The sequence below is a fragment of the Pseudorca crassidens genome, chromosome 11 (genome assembly GCF_039906515.1).
Source record: "Pseudorca crassidens isolate mPseCra1 chromosome 11, mPseCra1.hap1, whole genome shotgun sequence".
NCBI lineage: Eukaryota > Metazoa > Chordata > Mammalia > Artiodactyla > Delphinidae > Pseudorca > Pseudorca crassidens.
Window position 1 is genome coordinate 65,788,420 of NC_090306.1, and position 15,429 is coordinate 65,803,848.

General features: G+C 36.6%; 1 protein-coding gene and 1 non-coding gene across 5 annotated transcripts in view; both read left to right on the forward strand.

The window, feature by feature from the left end:
* Positions 1–15,429, forward strand: part of NAV3 (neuron navigator 3) — a 944,477-nt gene that overhangs the window by 500,043 nt on the left and 429,005 nt on the right. The window lies entirely within an intron of this gene.
* Positions 5,863–5,969, forward strand: LOC137203026 (U6 spliceosomal RNA). Its single transcript, XR_010932861.1, has one exon. It is a non-coding gene; the product is annotated as a U6 spliceosomal RNA (small nuclear RNA).

The window sequence follows — 15,429 nt, forward strand, 5'->3', positions numbered from 1 at the left end:
CCATTACAGAAGTCAAAAACATATATTATTGGTTGGATGAAATCTGATTTTGCAAAAATAAAAAAGGGGGGGGGGCTTCCCTGGTGGTGCAGTGGTTGAGAGTCCGCCTGCCGATGCAGAGGACGCGGGTTCGTGTCCCGGTCCGGGAGGATCCCACGTGCCGCGGAGCGGCTGGGCCCGTGAGCCATGGCCACTGAGCCTGCGCGTCCGGAGCCTGTGCTCCTCAATGGGAGAGGCCACAAGGGTGAGAGGCCCGCGTATAGCAAAAAAAAAAAGGGGGGGGGAATGTTTATGACATATATGGGGTGAAGGGGAGAGTTATTCTTTTACAAATTAATTTTGAAATAGTATGTTAAATAGTTCAGTTTGAAAAAATAACAATGAAATTAGGACTCATCATACATTAATAAAGGTATATTTCCAGTTAAAGGGAGTGTTTTACCCATGGTACTGTGCTGATGAATCCCATTCTGTGGTCAAGACCACATCTGAAGTACCGAATCCATTTCTTGGGGTCATTTTCTAAGAGGATAACTGGAAGGGTAAGAGGTTTTTCATGGTTTCCAGTGAGGATAAGCTGCTCTGATTACCCTGGAAAGGAGAAGCTTGCCAGTAGACTACATGACGGCAGAAGAGGAACAAATGGGTGAATAATACTGCGAGGTGGAAGAGAAGCATCATTTTCTGTTAGCGCTATGCAACCATGGTGTAAGGTGGTTTGCAAGGAAGTTAACTTGCAAATACTGTGACTACTTCAGCAGAAGCCAGGTGACCCCGTTTCAGGGAATGTGATGACCGAGGATTCCTCCTTGGGAGAAAGGGAGTGGAGGACTCCTAAGCAACTTTCTGACCCTTAGCCTTTCAGACCAACAGAAGTGCACAGAAGTTTGCCAGGTAGATTGTATGTTATCAGTTTAGGAGAATCCGATATTAAAAAAAAAAAAAAAATCATTTATGGGGAAAGTAGTTTTTGAAATGTTATTTTTTCCCTGGGTATAAAGAATTGGAACTAATATTTCTTGATTTTAGAAATACCAGCAACAAAATTTAATTGGCAAAGATAGTAAGAGAAAGAAAAAAATGAGAATAAAAAGGAGAGACAGAGAAAAACAAAATCCTTATAAAGTGTGATACATTTAGCACTTTTTCTTTACCTGCCCCCATCAATTTAGTCATTATTTTCCATTGTTTTACATATACATACAATAATCTGAGGTTTAGGAATTATGTTGTTGTTACAAGCTATTAATTTTTACATTATATATTTGTATTCTATAAACACATATTTAAAATTTTTGTGTTGTCAGTTTTTGTTTTTTTTTTTTACTATATTTACTACAATTAAGCAACTTTTATTTAACTGGTTTTTATTCTCCCTGCCAGTATTACATGCCATCACTTCCTTATTTAAGATCTCTTAAATTTGACTTACTACTCAGTCACCTAGAGTATGTATTCAAATAGCTTGTGTAATAAATAGGAAGTTTGAATTACTGAAGAAGTCTTTCTCTTGCCTTTATATATGACTAAAAATGTGGCTAAATATAAAATTATTGGTTGGTCATTAAAACTGTAGGCAGTGCTCAGTATTTTTTTAGGAATTCAGTTTTGCAGATGGGTATGATAACAAATTGATGTCTTTCTTTTTTCATTAATAACATTATTTTCCTGACTTCATGATTTTTTGACATTAGTTTATCATTGTACCAAAAAAGAAAAAATTAACAAGTGTATGGCTCTTCTTAGGCAGAAGGGTTAAAAAGCCTCTTATTTAGTTAATTTGAATTTAAGAACACAGTGAACTTATTTTGATCTTCATATAGTTTCACCAAGTTTTCTTTCATAATTACCACTCGTTCTTCAGTAAATATTGAGACTTTTATTGCTTATTTTTCTGGTTTCCACATTCAGTATACCTAAAATCTTTTATTAATGATCTGTTCTGCTCCCTCTATAAAAATTTTCTTCTGAGGTAAGTTTAGCTCTTTGTTCTTTTTCACTCTGCTTATGAGTTTTTCAAGTTTGACCTCTATGTTACAGTTTTAACCATCATATCAGTTGTGTCCTTAATCCCGCTGGTACAATGTTAATATATATGTAGCCTGCCCTGATTGAACTAATTTGTCTCAGCATATTGCTTTTGCTGGTGGCAGTGTAAATGATACACCATCATTATAAAATTAAGCGTATACCTCTCAAATGACACAGCACTTCACTCCTAGGTATTTATCCTAGGAATCAGAAACACAAGACTTTGAGTTTTGAGTTGAGACAGAAAGCTATAGGAGTAAGTGAGAAGCCTCGTGTATTGTGAAAGGACTTCTCTGTTTAACAAGTGGAAGCATATATAAGACACATTATTTTTCCTCAGCCTAATTTCAGGGAGCTTGTAGAATATAGCACTTCTTAAAATTTTATATAGGCTCTTTGCCATACTTAGTTTTTGATTCTGGTGGGGGTTTTTTTTCAGTGTTTTTCATAGTATATTAATTAAAAAAGAAAGAAGTCAGGGGAAGGTGTGTCAGGAAACTAATAATATTTATTTTATGTAAAATTAAAAAATCATAATGGGCTTTTTTGGAAGATATGAACTTAAGAATGTAGTGGTTCTAAAATAGGTCATGAGAATATCCTTGGATACTAAGTAGCTCCATCTTTCTGTGTAAGAGTTGCATTTCAAGGGGTGAACAATAACTGTATTTCTGTACAGTGAGGTGTTAAATAAGTGGGATGAGGAACTCCCTATTTTATTTTAAAAAATTTATAATCTGGGACTAAGGTGTTGCTTTTGGTTAAAAGCTAGTGTTACAGTAATTTTTGCTGATTTTAATATTAATCATTAGACTTTGTCAAATGAGTTAGTAACTAAAACCAACACATTGTTCGTGATATTACATCATTCATTCTGCATGAAACTGAGGCTGTCTCTTGTCCTCTTATTATCCCAGTAAGAATTTACACCACTTAACCAGGTATTAATCATTGGCTCTTGTGAAAGCTGGGAATGTTTGAGTCAGTTGGATGATTGCGAGAAACAAAAACAGTGATAAAGGAGCAAAAAGCCTTTGATGCAACAAATTGCCTATGAAAAGAATGGGGATAAGCTCAGGAGCCTTGGAAGGTAGAGCTCAGTGAAAGGATACATGCAGAAGAAGCCAGCCACATCTTCAGGTGGAGAGGAAGGAGACTGCAAGGTGTTGTTTCTAGGGGCTATCATCTTCTCTGTAAATTTAGAAGCAAGGCCATCTTCTCAGTAAATATTCCTGGAATGACTTGAGGGTACTGAGAGAAGGAAGAAAGACTGAGAAGTTTTGATGGTAACGTTTGGGGTCAACTATGGAGGAGAATGCAATAAGGAGTCATTTGGGAGAGAATTAAAGGCTTGCTGAGCAATAGAGAGGTCTTGGTGTGGTTACCTGTGTATTCTGAGTCAATTACAATGGCTTTGCAACCTTTCTGGTAGTCCTTGACAGAGGGGGACAAAGGAAAATAAAATAACTGGGACAACAGTGAACTCTCAAGTGGATAGGAGACCAAGGAATTATATGGGAAAATGGAACAGGGGTCAGGAAGGCCTGATACTGAAAACAGACTAGAAATCCGTGTAGCTCCACAAGATTAGCTAAATACTTAAGGTCAAAATATAAGAACATAATCTAGGAGGTATTAGTAAAGAGTGGTAACCTGTTGCCCAGTTGGCAAGCTGATAATGACAGCAGTAGAAGAGCAGTCAAGAGAAAAATCTATCAGGCTAGCCTGTCCCATTACTCCTGTTAGTTGAGGGCTACTCTGTGTTGTGTGTTTTGCTTAAATCCAGGTTGGCAAACATTTTCTTACAGGGCTAGATAGTATATATGCCTTAGACAATATGAAAATGCATTTACCTGAAAACCACAGGTGGTTGCCCAGGGACACTTGTGTGAAATCCCCATTAGAAGTCAAGGTAAAAAAAGTATCAGTATGAACAGTGTTGCAGTCCTTGTAAAAATGAACTTCCTAGCCTCCTGGATGTTGAAGAGCTTGTTTTCAATCTACCTACAGGTATCTATGTCTGTATATATGTATGTGTGTGTGTATATAGGTATATGATACTATATACCTAATACTGTTTTAGTCCCTATGAGAAACATATAGAAATTACAGAAATAATCTGTCTTCCAAGAAATGCCAATCTATTTGGAGAAGGAAATGGGAAAAGGAAGACTGGAGGAATGAAAATACTTATAAAATATCATATAGTTGGACAGTGAGTTACTGCTACAAAGGTGACTTAATGACTTTGAGTACAGAATTGCTTGTATACCAAGCAGGAAGATTTCTCTGCCTTTGGACTTGAGGTTTGAGACAGTAGCCAACTGGGAACTCTTTTCTCACATATAGCATTTCAGCTACTCTCGTGCTTTGGAAAGATGAAATGACTCATTTTTCCAAGATGATTATTTCTATTGCTTAGTTCTGCTAAATGTCATAGTCTGAATAGTTATTAAAAGTTGGAAAAATAATTAAATGGACACTTTTCAGACTCAATCACATTGTGACTGGTATGATAATGGTCTCCCAAAATATTTGATGCCTTGAAAGTAGTGTCCTGCTGTATTTGATATAGACTCCTTTTTCTTCTTTTTAAATATTTTCTTGAATTATAAAATAAATTTATGTGGCAATAGATTAAGTCTGTTAATTCTATTTTGGGCAGTTATACCTAAGAAAAATAAAGACCAGTGGATAAATCCTATTTAGTGTTTGACACATTAAAGTGGTCATTTAAAATTGTTAAACCATATTTGGAAAGTAATTAGAAAGCAGCATGTAAAAAAAACCAGGATTATAAATTTGTTTCACTTTGATATCATAGAACAGTATGTTGGAAGGGCCTAGTGCTATCGCTTCCTACTGGTAATTTTACAGTAAAATACAATCTGGGATTCTAGATGGAAAATTACATCATCAGTTGTTCAGTGGCATGGTGGTGTCTTTGTAAATCTGCCCGAGCAATTTGGTTACTGCAGTCAGTTTGTGTTTTACTTTGCTCATTGTCAAATTCAAGATTTCTGTTGTTCTAGTTGAGCAAAAATTTTTGTATATCACGATTTCAAGATGGTGGGTAAGATTCAACTTGGCCTTTTAAGTTAAGATACATGTGATGTTAAGCCATCCCACAGTGTTGACAATAAACTTTCAATGACATAAAGTGAAGTGGGAAATATTCTCCCACCCTAATCTTACCCAGGGCTATTGAAAAGAGATGTTCTTCTTTAATGATGACAGGCACGATGAAGGAAAACTTGGTATGAACTACAGTTCTAAAGAGAGTGATTCTAACCAGACTGTACTGATGGGCATCAGATGAACAGAGAAGGAAATATAATTGTAAACGGAAAAGGCGGGACTTTTTGTTTCTAACGATTCTGTTACGTTGAGGGATATTTGAGGATCTGACCACGAAGGATTCAGTAAAACCTGAGACTGGGTTTAACATTTTAAAACATTTTTAAATATTAAAACTTAGATGAAGTCATAAAAGGTATGTAATTAACTTTTGCAGATGATAGCAATATGGGAGGGAGCATTAATATGATGGATGAGAACATCAGTGTACAAGGTTAATAGCTTCAACTGATGGATTGCATCAAATTATGGGATTAAATTTGAATGTAAATATTTATTGTAAAAACCAGTTTGGACAGTTTTAAGGTAGTGGAAGCACAGCTTGATAGCAAATGATGCTTTTTAAAAAAGTGAATCTGGGTATTTTTATATGACTATAAGATTAATATGAGCCAGTAGTATGAAGCAGCTGCTAAAAAATAAAAACCTTAGGCATGATAGAAGCATAGTAAAGATCAAGAGAAGTCCTAGACAGTGCTCGCTTCTGCAGCACGTAAACTAAAAATTGGAATGATACAGAGAAGATTGGCATGGCCCTGAGCAAGGATGACATGCACATTCGTGTAGTGTTCCATATTTTTACCTCACACCAGTCAGAATGGCTATCGTTAAAATGTCTACAAATAATAAATTCTGGAGAGGGTGTGGAGAAAAAGGAACCCTCCTACACTGTTGGTGGGGATATATTTTGGTGCAGCCGCTATGAGAAACAGTATGGAGGTTCCTCAAAAAACTAAAAATAGACTTGCCATATGATCTAGCAATCCCACTCCTGGACATATATCTGGAGAAAACTCTAATTCAAAAAGACACATGCACCCCAATGTTCATAGCAGCGCTATTTACAATAGCCAAGACGTGGAAGCAACCTAAGTATCCATTGACAGATGAATGGATAAAGAAGGTGTGGTATACATGTACAATGGGATACTACTAAAAAAAGAACTAATTCCATTAAAAAGAATGAACTACCCATCTGCAGCAATGTAGATGGACCTAGAGATTATCACACTGAGTGAAATAAGTCAGAAAGAGACAAATATTGTATGATATCACTAATATGTGGAATCTAAAATACGACACAAATGAACTTGTTTACAAAACAAACAGACTCACAGACACAGAAGACAGACTTATGATTACCAAAAAGAAAAGGGGGTGAGGGAGGGATAAATTAGGAGTTTGTGATTAACAGATATCACTACTATATATAAAGTAGATAAACAATAAGGACCTACTGTATAGCACAGGAAACTATATTCAATGTCCTGTAATAAACCATAATGGAAGAGAATATGAAAAAGAATATATATCTATATCTATCTTCCTATCTATTAATCTATTTATCTACCTACCTACCTATAGTATAACTGAATCACTTTGCTCTACACCAAAAACTAACACAACATTGTAAATGAATTATACTTCAAAAAAATAAACAGAGGGCTTTCCTGGTGGCGCAGTGGTTGAGAGTCCGCCTGCCGATGCAGGGGACACGGGTTCGTGCCCCGATCCGGGAAGATCCCACATGGCCGCGGAGCGGCTGGGCCCGTGAGCCATGGCCGCTGAGCCTGCGCGTCCGGAGCCTGTGCTCCGCAACGGGAGAGGCCACAGCACAACAGTGAGAGGCCCATGTACCGCAAAAAAAAAAAAAAAAAAAAAAAAACAGATTAAAAAAAATTCCTAGACACTTTGCACACTGTGATGTGCAGGCCGCATCCAGAGGGTTGTGCTGCTGTCTGTGAGCTATGATTTAAGAAGAGTGCTTAATATGTCAGAGTGGGTCCAAACGAGGCTGGAGGCTGACCAGTTTTCTTCAGATATTCAAATTGCCGATGGAACAGATGCTGGAATTATTTTCTTTCAAGTAAAAGCTTCAAGAAGCAGACTTGATTCTCCTGGAAAGGCATGGGCAGCCACTGCCAGAGAGATATAATAAAGAGGAATCTTTGGTTCGATAGAGACTAAAAGGAGTAACTTCTATTTTCCTTCTAAAAGTCGAAGATGCCATGATTATGGCATTATTGATGCCATAATAAATAATGCCGTGATTATTGAATATAAATCTAAGATTTGAGAAAGCAAAAAGAGAGACAATCCTGGGTAAGAACTGAGATAGACTGTGACTGGAGGGTCTCACTCTTGATTAGCTTCTGGGCCTATTTTAAAGCATGTTGTTTGGACCTCGGCTCTCCATTTAAAGCCTGAATTGGACTTAATTGTGATACAGTGTCAAGTGATAAAGGAGCATATCACAAGGCATATACTGTTAGCGTTAAAAAGGGAAAGTCAGAAATAGCTTCACGTGGATTTTTTTCCCAAATCAAGCAACGCAATGAAGTACAACAAAAAAGGCAGAACGCCGAACTCACAAGAAATGATGGTCCATCCCTTTTGAAGGTTTTCATGAACTATATATAACAGGATTATAGTTTTTTACACTGTAGTTCACTTAGAATTGAAAATGAAGGTGCCTTCGGCTACCTGACTGCCTTTATAATTCTTAGTGATTCCTACAGTCTCATGGCAAATTGTAAGAATTTTCTTTTTCTCCTTCTTGTTTATTTTCAGGGAGATGGGTTCTGTTCTTTAATGTTTCACGAAGATGTAGTAGATCTTAGTTTGAACAAATTGATCCTCTTATTTCTTCAGAATCTGTTATGTGTATGAAAGTCTAATTTGGTGTGGGTCAGGGCAAAGGAAATATAACGACACTGGGTAACAAAAGAGACAAAAAAGGATGACTGATGTGTTGCCACCCTTATAAGCCTCTCTACTTCAAAAATACCAGTCTTGGATAAAGCTATTGTTGAAAGAATGCTTTTTTCTCCCTCAAGTCCAATATCCAGACACACACAAGTATACACATACTGTTTTTATAATCTAGAAATGTTATAGGAATCTGAGAATACATTTTGTATTATTAAATGACACATTGTTCAAGTCAAGGTTTTGTTTTGTTTTTTTCTTTCACAACCGAGTTTATAGTCAATTGTCCTGTGACATTAACACATTGTAGGTATTCTTAGTTTGTTATTAAAGAAAATATTGGGAATATTAGACATCTTCAGGGAAATTTTTAAAAAATATTACTAGATGGGTGAACATTTATCCTTTCCAAGAATATAAAATTTGTGACTCATTTTTATCTTTGGTTTTCCACTGTAAAGAATGGGTGTCAGCTTCCTATGTAATTTTGATTTGTTTATCCAGCAGTTTTGTTTGTCTGTGCAGTTTTCTATGTGCCAATTGTGGTCAATATTTGGTTTCCATAAAAGGTATGAGTTTTCTTTGAGGCTATCTTTCTTGCTATTGCCAAACCCACAACTGATGCACCATTACTTTGACTTTTGTTCTTAATTTAAACTTGGCACAGGTCCTGTCTTTGGTGTAAAACATGAAGCAAACTCCGTTTTGACCTGGAATCTGGGGAGGAAACTATTTGCTTGACATTCTCTAAAGAGACATATAGACAGGATGTTTGTGTTGCTCTTATAGGGATAGAACTGCTACCTGAATGTGCCAGTACCCACAAGTTCAGGGTTGGCACTGCTATTAAAAAAAAAAAAAAATCTAGCCAAGTCCGTTTTTCTCAGTTTATAGGTAAAAGCAGGTAAAGACACATCAAAATGTCTCTGTTTAATGGAATGCAAAGCAATCCATTTAAAAAGGCTGGAACAGGATTTAAATCCAGACTGCCTGAGTTTGAATTCTGACTCTACCACTTATATGCCCAGGCAAGTTATTTAACCTGAGTCTGTTGTCTCAACTGTAAAAATGAGACATCAGAAGTTTCTACCTCATGGAGCTCTTGGAAGGATTAAGGTAAGTGACTTAGAACAGGGATTGACACAGAGTAGCCTCTTCCTTCTTCTCCTCATCTCTCAGAATTGAATATGCAAGTTACATTCCTTTTTGGCAAGAGTATGGGGTTTAGGGTCTTCAGAGAGTTACCTTTTGACATTCTGGCCTCATTGTCACCCTGCTCTAACTTACCTAGTCAATAACTTAGTCTTTACTTGTTATCTAGCAAACTGAATGGTAACCCTGTGACCTGAAGGTGCTAATACATCTCTAAGATGTGAACCATTCAGTCATATTTTATGAATAATTTAGGTCTCGTAAGCTCAGTTCATCCATACTTTGGAAATTTTTCAATCTTCTGTAAGAGCTACGTGGGGCTAGAAATTGAAACCACATAAAACAGTAAAAAAGAATTCCGACCAACTTTTACCTGTCAAATAAAGCCATTTATTCATATTTATTGAGTGTCTAGGACCTTCACAGTGGAGAAAACTACTTAATCATTCTCATGAGCTCCCTGCCTTACACATTGTAGACACCTAATAAAATGGTTTTTTCAATTGAAGTTTATGACCAAGCTTTTCACAGTGAAGATTCCTTTTCAAATATTCTCTAAATCTCTTCTTTTAAAAGTAGATACCCAGTCAGAAGTGGAGAAGTAGCAATTGCTGAGCTTAGCAGTAGCCAAAAGCGAACTTCATCCCTAAGCCTAATGACAGCTTCTTGGATGCAGCTCATGTGTGTTTCTCGTCTCTCTCTTTTTAAAGACAATCCCTAGGTTTGGATCTACTGCTGATTTTGCAGTTTTTACTGGTTAGGTCATATTGAGAATGATGATAGCATTAAAAATGAAATGTTGTATTCTTTTTTAATCCTTTGCCCCAGATTAGTTGAAAAGGGAGAGAGAAGAGGGAGAGATCCATTACTATTGTTCTGCAACACTGAACTAATTGCTTCTTAAGAAATAACATGAAAGTTGTACACATTATATAAAAAATTATTGTCTAAAGTGAAATTATTTTACAGATGAAGATAATGAGTGCTTATTGAGGTAATAATGCATCGAATTATATTCAAAGAAGAATTAAATAAAAGATGTTCCGTCATTCTACACATGGTTCACTAACAGAAATTCAAGATTTTTCACATTGGTAAGACAGCCACTTTTAGTGCCACTAAATTTTGTGCCACTTTTAGCGCCACATAATTAACTGTGATTTTGAGTCTTCACATACGGAAAAAAATTAGGCTAGTACACTTGTTTGTTTCAGAAACAGTTAATAATTTTTAGTTTATCACTGAAATGATATATATTTCTGAATGAGCTTCTCCAGAGGCATGTCACAGGCATCTCATCATTCAGTATCACCCTGCCTTTCTGTCAGTTTTAGCCATTTAGAGCCGCTATTTTGGCCATTAACTCTCAGGTCCTTCACTCTCCTCAAGCTGATCTTGACACAGGATTAGGAATACCAAAGCTTCCAGTCACAAGGAACCAGTGTCAAAGAGATTAACTGAATTATCTGTTGGCTTAATTCCCCATTCATGCTCACATGGGAAGGGAATAACTATATGTGAGAGTTCTTTTACAGCTATACTCCAATACAGGCAATGGCTGTTACCACTTCCCTATATTGGATCATTATGGTGACCTTCATTGCTCCTAAAGAACTCCTTTACCTAGTCTTTCTCTTCCATAGTCTCAATTCGTAGCATACAAATGTAGTTCTCTGTTTCTGTACAGCCCAGACTTTGAGGTTAATTGAATATCAATTCTTACCTACTAAAATTGGGTAGCTGCAGAAAGCAAGCTTCTTAATCAAAATTTCGTGTTTCTTGCTGCTACTAAAATAGGCAGGAAGGCAGGCCTGTTAACCGGTATTAGTGAGCCTTCATGAGAATCTCAGGAAAATGTTAATTTCCTTTTGGCTGTGCTTCCAATGAATTAGCTGTTTATGTGAAACTTTGCCTGTATTGCTCATGAGACCAATGATGCTCTGAGGTTTTTTCCCTCTGCCTTGGAAAAAAGTGTGGCCAGAGTCGTGTTCCTTATGATATTGTTACTTTGCTCCCGATTTTGCACTAAACTCAAAGACGTAATCAGGTAGTGTTGGGTGAAAATTGTTGGCATGAATAGAGAATCTTTTATCAAAAGATTTAAATATGATATCCTAAATGATAAGTTTCTTTCCTGAATTAAAAAACAAAACCCCAATAACTTAATTTTCCTTTATTTCTCAGTTAGCTATGAAGGTAAGCTGCAGGTAAACCTTTTCATACAGATGTGTACCTCACCATCTTGGTATTTCTAAGCCTCTTTTTCCTGAAATCTGTTTTACTCAGACTTTTTTTTTTTCCCCTGATAGACTATTTCTGAAATTGATACAGATCTCTTATATCACAATTAATAATTTCCAGTTTATTTTTTTCTAATAAGGCTCTTCTTTTATTATTATTTTTTTATTGGAGTATAGTTGCTTTACAATGTTGTGTTAGTTTCTGTTGTACAACCAAGTGAATCAGCTATATGTTACATACATCCCCTCCCTCTTGGACCTCCATCCCACCCCTTTAGGTCACCACAGAGCACCTAGCTGAGCTCCCTGTGCTATACAGCAGGTTCCCACTAGCTATCTATTTTACACATGGTAGTGTATACATGTCAATCCTAATCTCCCAATTCATCCCCCCTCCCCCTCCCCTGTGTCCACACGTCCGTTCTCTATGTCTGCGTCTCTATTCCTGCCTTGCAAATAGGAAATACATGACTTTAATTTAACATAGGCTACATATATTTTGGCCTGTTCGCTCATCCATATCTACCATCTACCAACTATGTGCTGGGCATGTGAAGGGTACAAAGCCCTCTGCCTTTATTTGGTGGGAGTTACAGTCTCCTTTTTGAGAAGCTATTGGAGAGTAACATTAATGGGTTAAAATTATGTCAAATTGGAAATCCTTTTAAGACATATTTAAGGATAAAAATTACTTTAAAGATCTTAATACACTATAGGAAAGCACAGGAAAAATCCTAAAATACTAACTTAGAATGGGCTTGGGAATAGAAATATCAACTTTGGAATCCTAGCACTGTTACTTAACAGGCACAAATTACACTTGCCTTTTTGCATTCTCATTTTGTTTTCCCTAAAAAATAGAGGTGTGTGAGAACTATGTGATATAATATGCACAACTACTGCCACCCAGTAGGTTCTTAATGCATTTTGCCTTTATTTTTATTACCAGTGTTATTGAAAACAAGAGTTTATGGAAATTAAGTAGACTTATAAAAATGAGAACATTATAGGATAGAATAATCTTTCAGAATGTTGGCTTATATGGCTTTTTAAGTTTATGTATGTCATACTTATTTGACTGTCAAATTTATTTTTAAAATTTCAATTCCCTCTTATCTCCAGGAAGCATGTATTTTTATTTTTCCACGCAGTATGTTGTCCTCCTTATTATTCTGGACATGGAAATAAAGGAGTGCTTGGAAATGTCTAGATTGTCTTGGCCATTCTCTTGTTACATTCAGTGATGTCAGTAAGACAGGCTCCTTCAGGAGCTGTGTACTTTATGAGTCTGGAGTGTCATATAAAAAAGAAATATCCATAACTGTATATTTTATGGCTGGAGGTTATATAAAGATTCTTGGTCGACTTTCTTTTGAGATTGAGTATTTCAGTAATGGTTTAAAATTGACATTCTGAATTATTATGTAATTATTTTGCATTATTCTTATTTGAAAGTAAAGAGCTCCTAATAACCAAAATATAGATGTACTTTGGACGTCTTTGACATATACAGTGTCCACCAAATCTTTCCACCTATCGTTAATAGGTACATTTCAGCTACACTATTTTTTTAAGGCTAATTCTTTTTTACTTTATCTTTTTTTTTTATCATCTTTATTGGAGTATAATTGCTTTACAATGGTGTGTTAGTTTCTGCTTAATAACAAAGTGAATCAGCTATACATATACATATATCCCCATATCTCCTCCCTCTTGCGTCTCCCTCCCACCCTCCCTATCACACTCCTCTAGGTGTTCACAAAGCACCCTCCCTGTGCTATGTGGCTGCTTCCCACTTGCTATCCGTTTTACATTTGCTAGTGTATATATGTCCATGCCCTCTCACTTTATCCCAGCTTACCCTTCCCCCTCCCTGTGTCCTCAAGTCCATTCTCTACGTCTGCATCTTTATTCCTGCCTTGCCCCTAGGTTTTTCAGAACCTTTTTTTTTTAGATTCCATATGTATGTCTTAGCACATGGTATTTGTTTTCTCTTTCTGACTTACTTCACTCTTTATGACACTCTAAGTCCATCCACCTCACTACAAATAACTCAATTTCGTTTCTTTTTATGGCTGAGTAATAAGGCAAGAATATACAATGGAGAAAAGACAGCCTCTTCAATAAGTGGTGCTGGGAAAACAGGACAGCTACATGTAAAAGAAAGAAATTAGAACACTCCACAACACCATACACAAAAATAAACTCAAAATGGATTAGAGAACTAAATGTAAGGCCAGACACTATAAAACCCTTAGAGGAAAACATAGGCAGAACACTCTATGACATAAATCACAGCAAGATTCTTTTTGACCCACCTCCTAGAGAAATGGAAATAAAACTAAAATAAACAAATGGGACCTAATGAAACTTAAAAGCTTTTGCACAGCAAAGGAAACCATAAACAAGATGAAAAGACACCCCTCAGAATGGGAGAAAATATTTGCAAATGAAGCAGCTGACAAAGGATTAATCTCCAAAATTTACAAGCAGCTCATGCAGCTCAATATCAAAAAAACAAAACAACCCAATCCAAAAATGGGCAGAAGACCTAAATAGACATTTCCCCAAAGAAGATACACAAATTGCCAACAAACACATGAAAAGATGCTCAACATCACTAATCATTAGAGAAATGCAAATCAAAACTACCATGAGGTATCACCTCATACCGGTCAGAATGGCCATCATCAAAAAATCTACAAACAATAAATGCTGGAGAGGGTGTGGAGAAAAGGGAACACTCTTGCACTGTTGGTGGGAATGTAAATTGATACAGCCACTATGGAGAACAGTATGGAGGTTCCTTAAAAAACTACAAATAGAACTACCTACCATATGACCCAGCAATCCCACTACTGGGCATATACCCTGAGAAAACCATAATTCAAAAAGAGTCATGTCCCACAGTGTTCATTGCAGCTCTATTTTCAATAGTCAGAACATGGAAGCAACCTAAGTGTCCATCAACAGATGAATGGATAAAGAAGATGTGGCACATATATACAGCTACACTATTTATTTAACTGTTCCCTGCCATTTAAGAAAAAATGACATTTAGTAGTTTTATGTCATTCCTGAAAAGATTCTTCTTTGTTATTTAACTTGCTAGAAACTCCTAACTTCACTCTTAGCTTAAGATTTCAGTTACTACTTCCTTAAGACTAAAACCTCCCAGTTTGCAATGTATTGGACACACCGTTTACGTCTATTAGGTGGCCTTTCCTAGTTTATACTAAGTAGCAAAGTTAGAGCTTTATTTCTTGCTCATGTTCAGTATTGTATGAGGCTCCCCTTCATGTACCTTCATGGTGGGACACAAGCTGAGGGGCAGCCCTTTCCTGGGCCATGCCAAGATGGTGACAGATTGGAAAAAGAGATTGTAAGACTACATGCTGGCTCTTAACAGCTTCTGCTCGTATGAGGCCTGTGTCTCATATCTTTTCCACTCATATTTCATGAGCCAAAGTCAGTCACATGGCCAAGCCTGATGATAATGTGATGGAAAATATTGTTTCCTGCAGCAGTGGGCCTGGTTTGTAGGGGAGGGGAGCAGCAAAAATGTTTAGACAAAATTATAGTCCACCACACTACCTCAGTATTGCTCTCTTGACATGTTGAAATGTGCCTTCCTCGCTATAATTCGAAAATACCATGTATTCACTTTTTAAACATATATTGAGCATTAACTATTATATATTCCCCATAGTCAGTGATTGTACAGACTTTAATATTAAGGACCATAAGCTGAAAGAAGAGTCTACTGATGTGCTTAGCTCTTGTCCTCCTGATATTTCTATACATATTCAATAATTTTCATAATGTTTCCCATGATACTCTTTTCACTCACCTTTTGTGATGCCAAAAGGTGACTTGGACTTTTTAAAGAGAGATGGGATTGGAATTCTACCTCTGTGATTCATTAGCAATGTGATCTTAG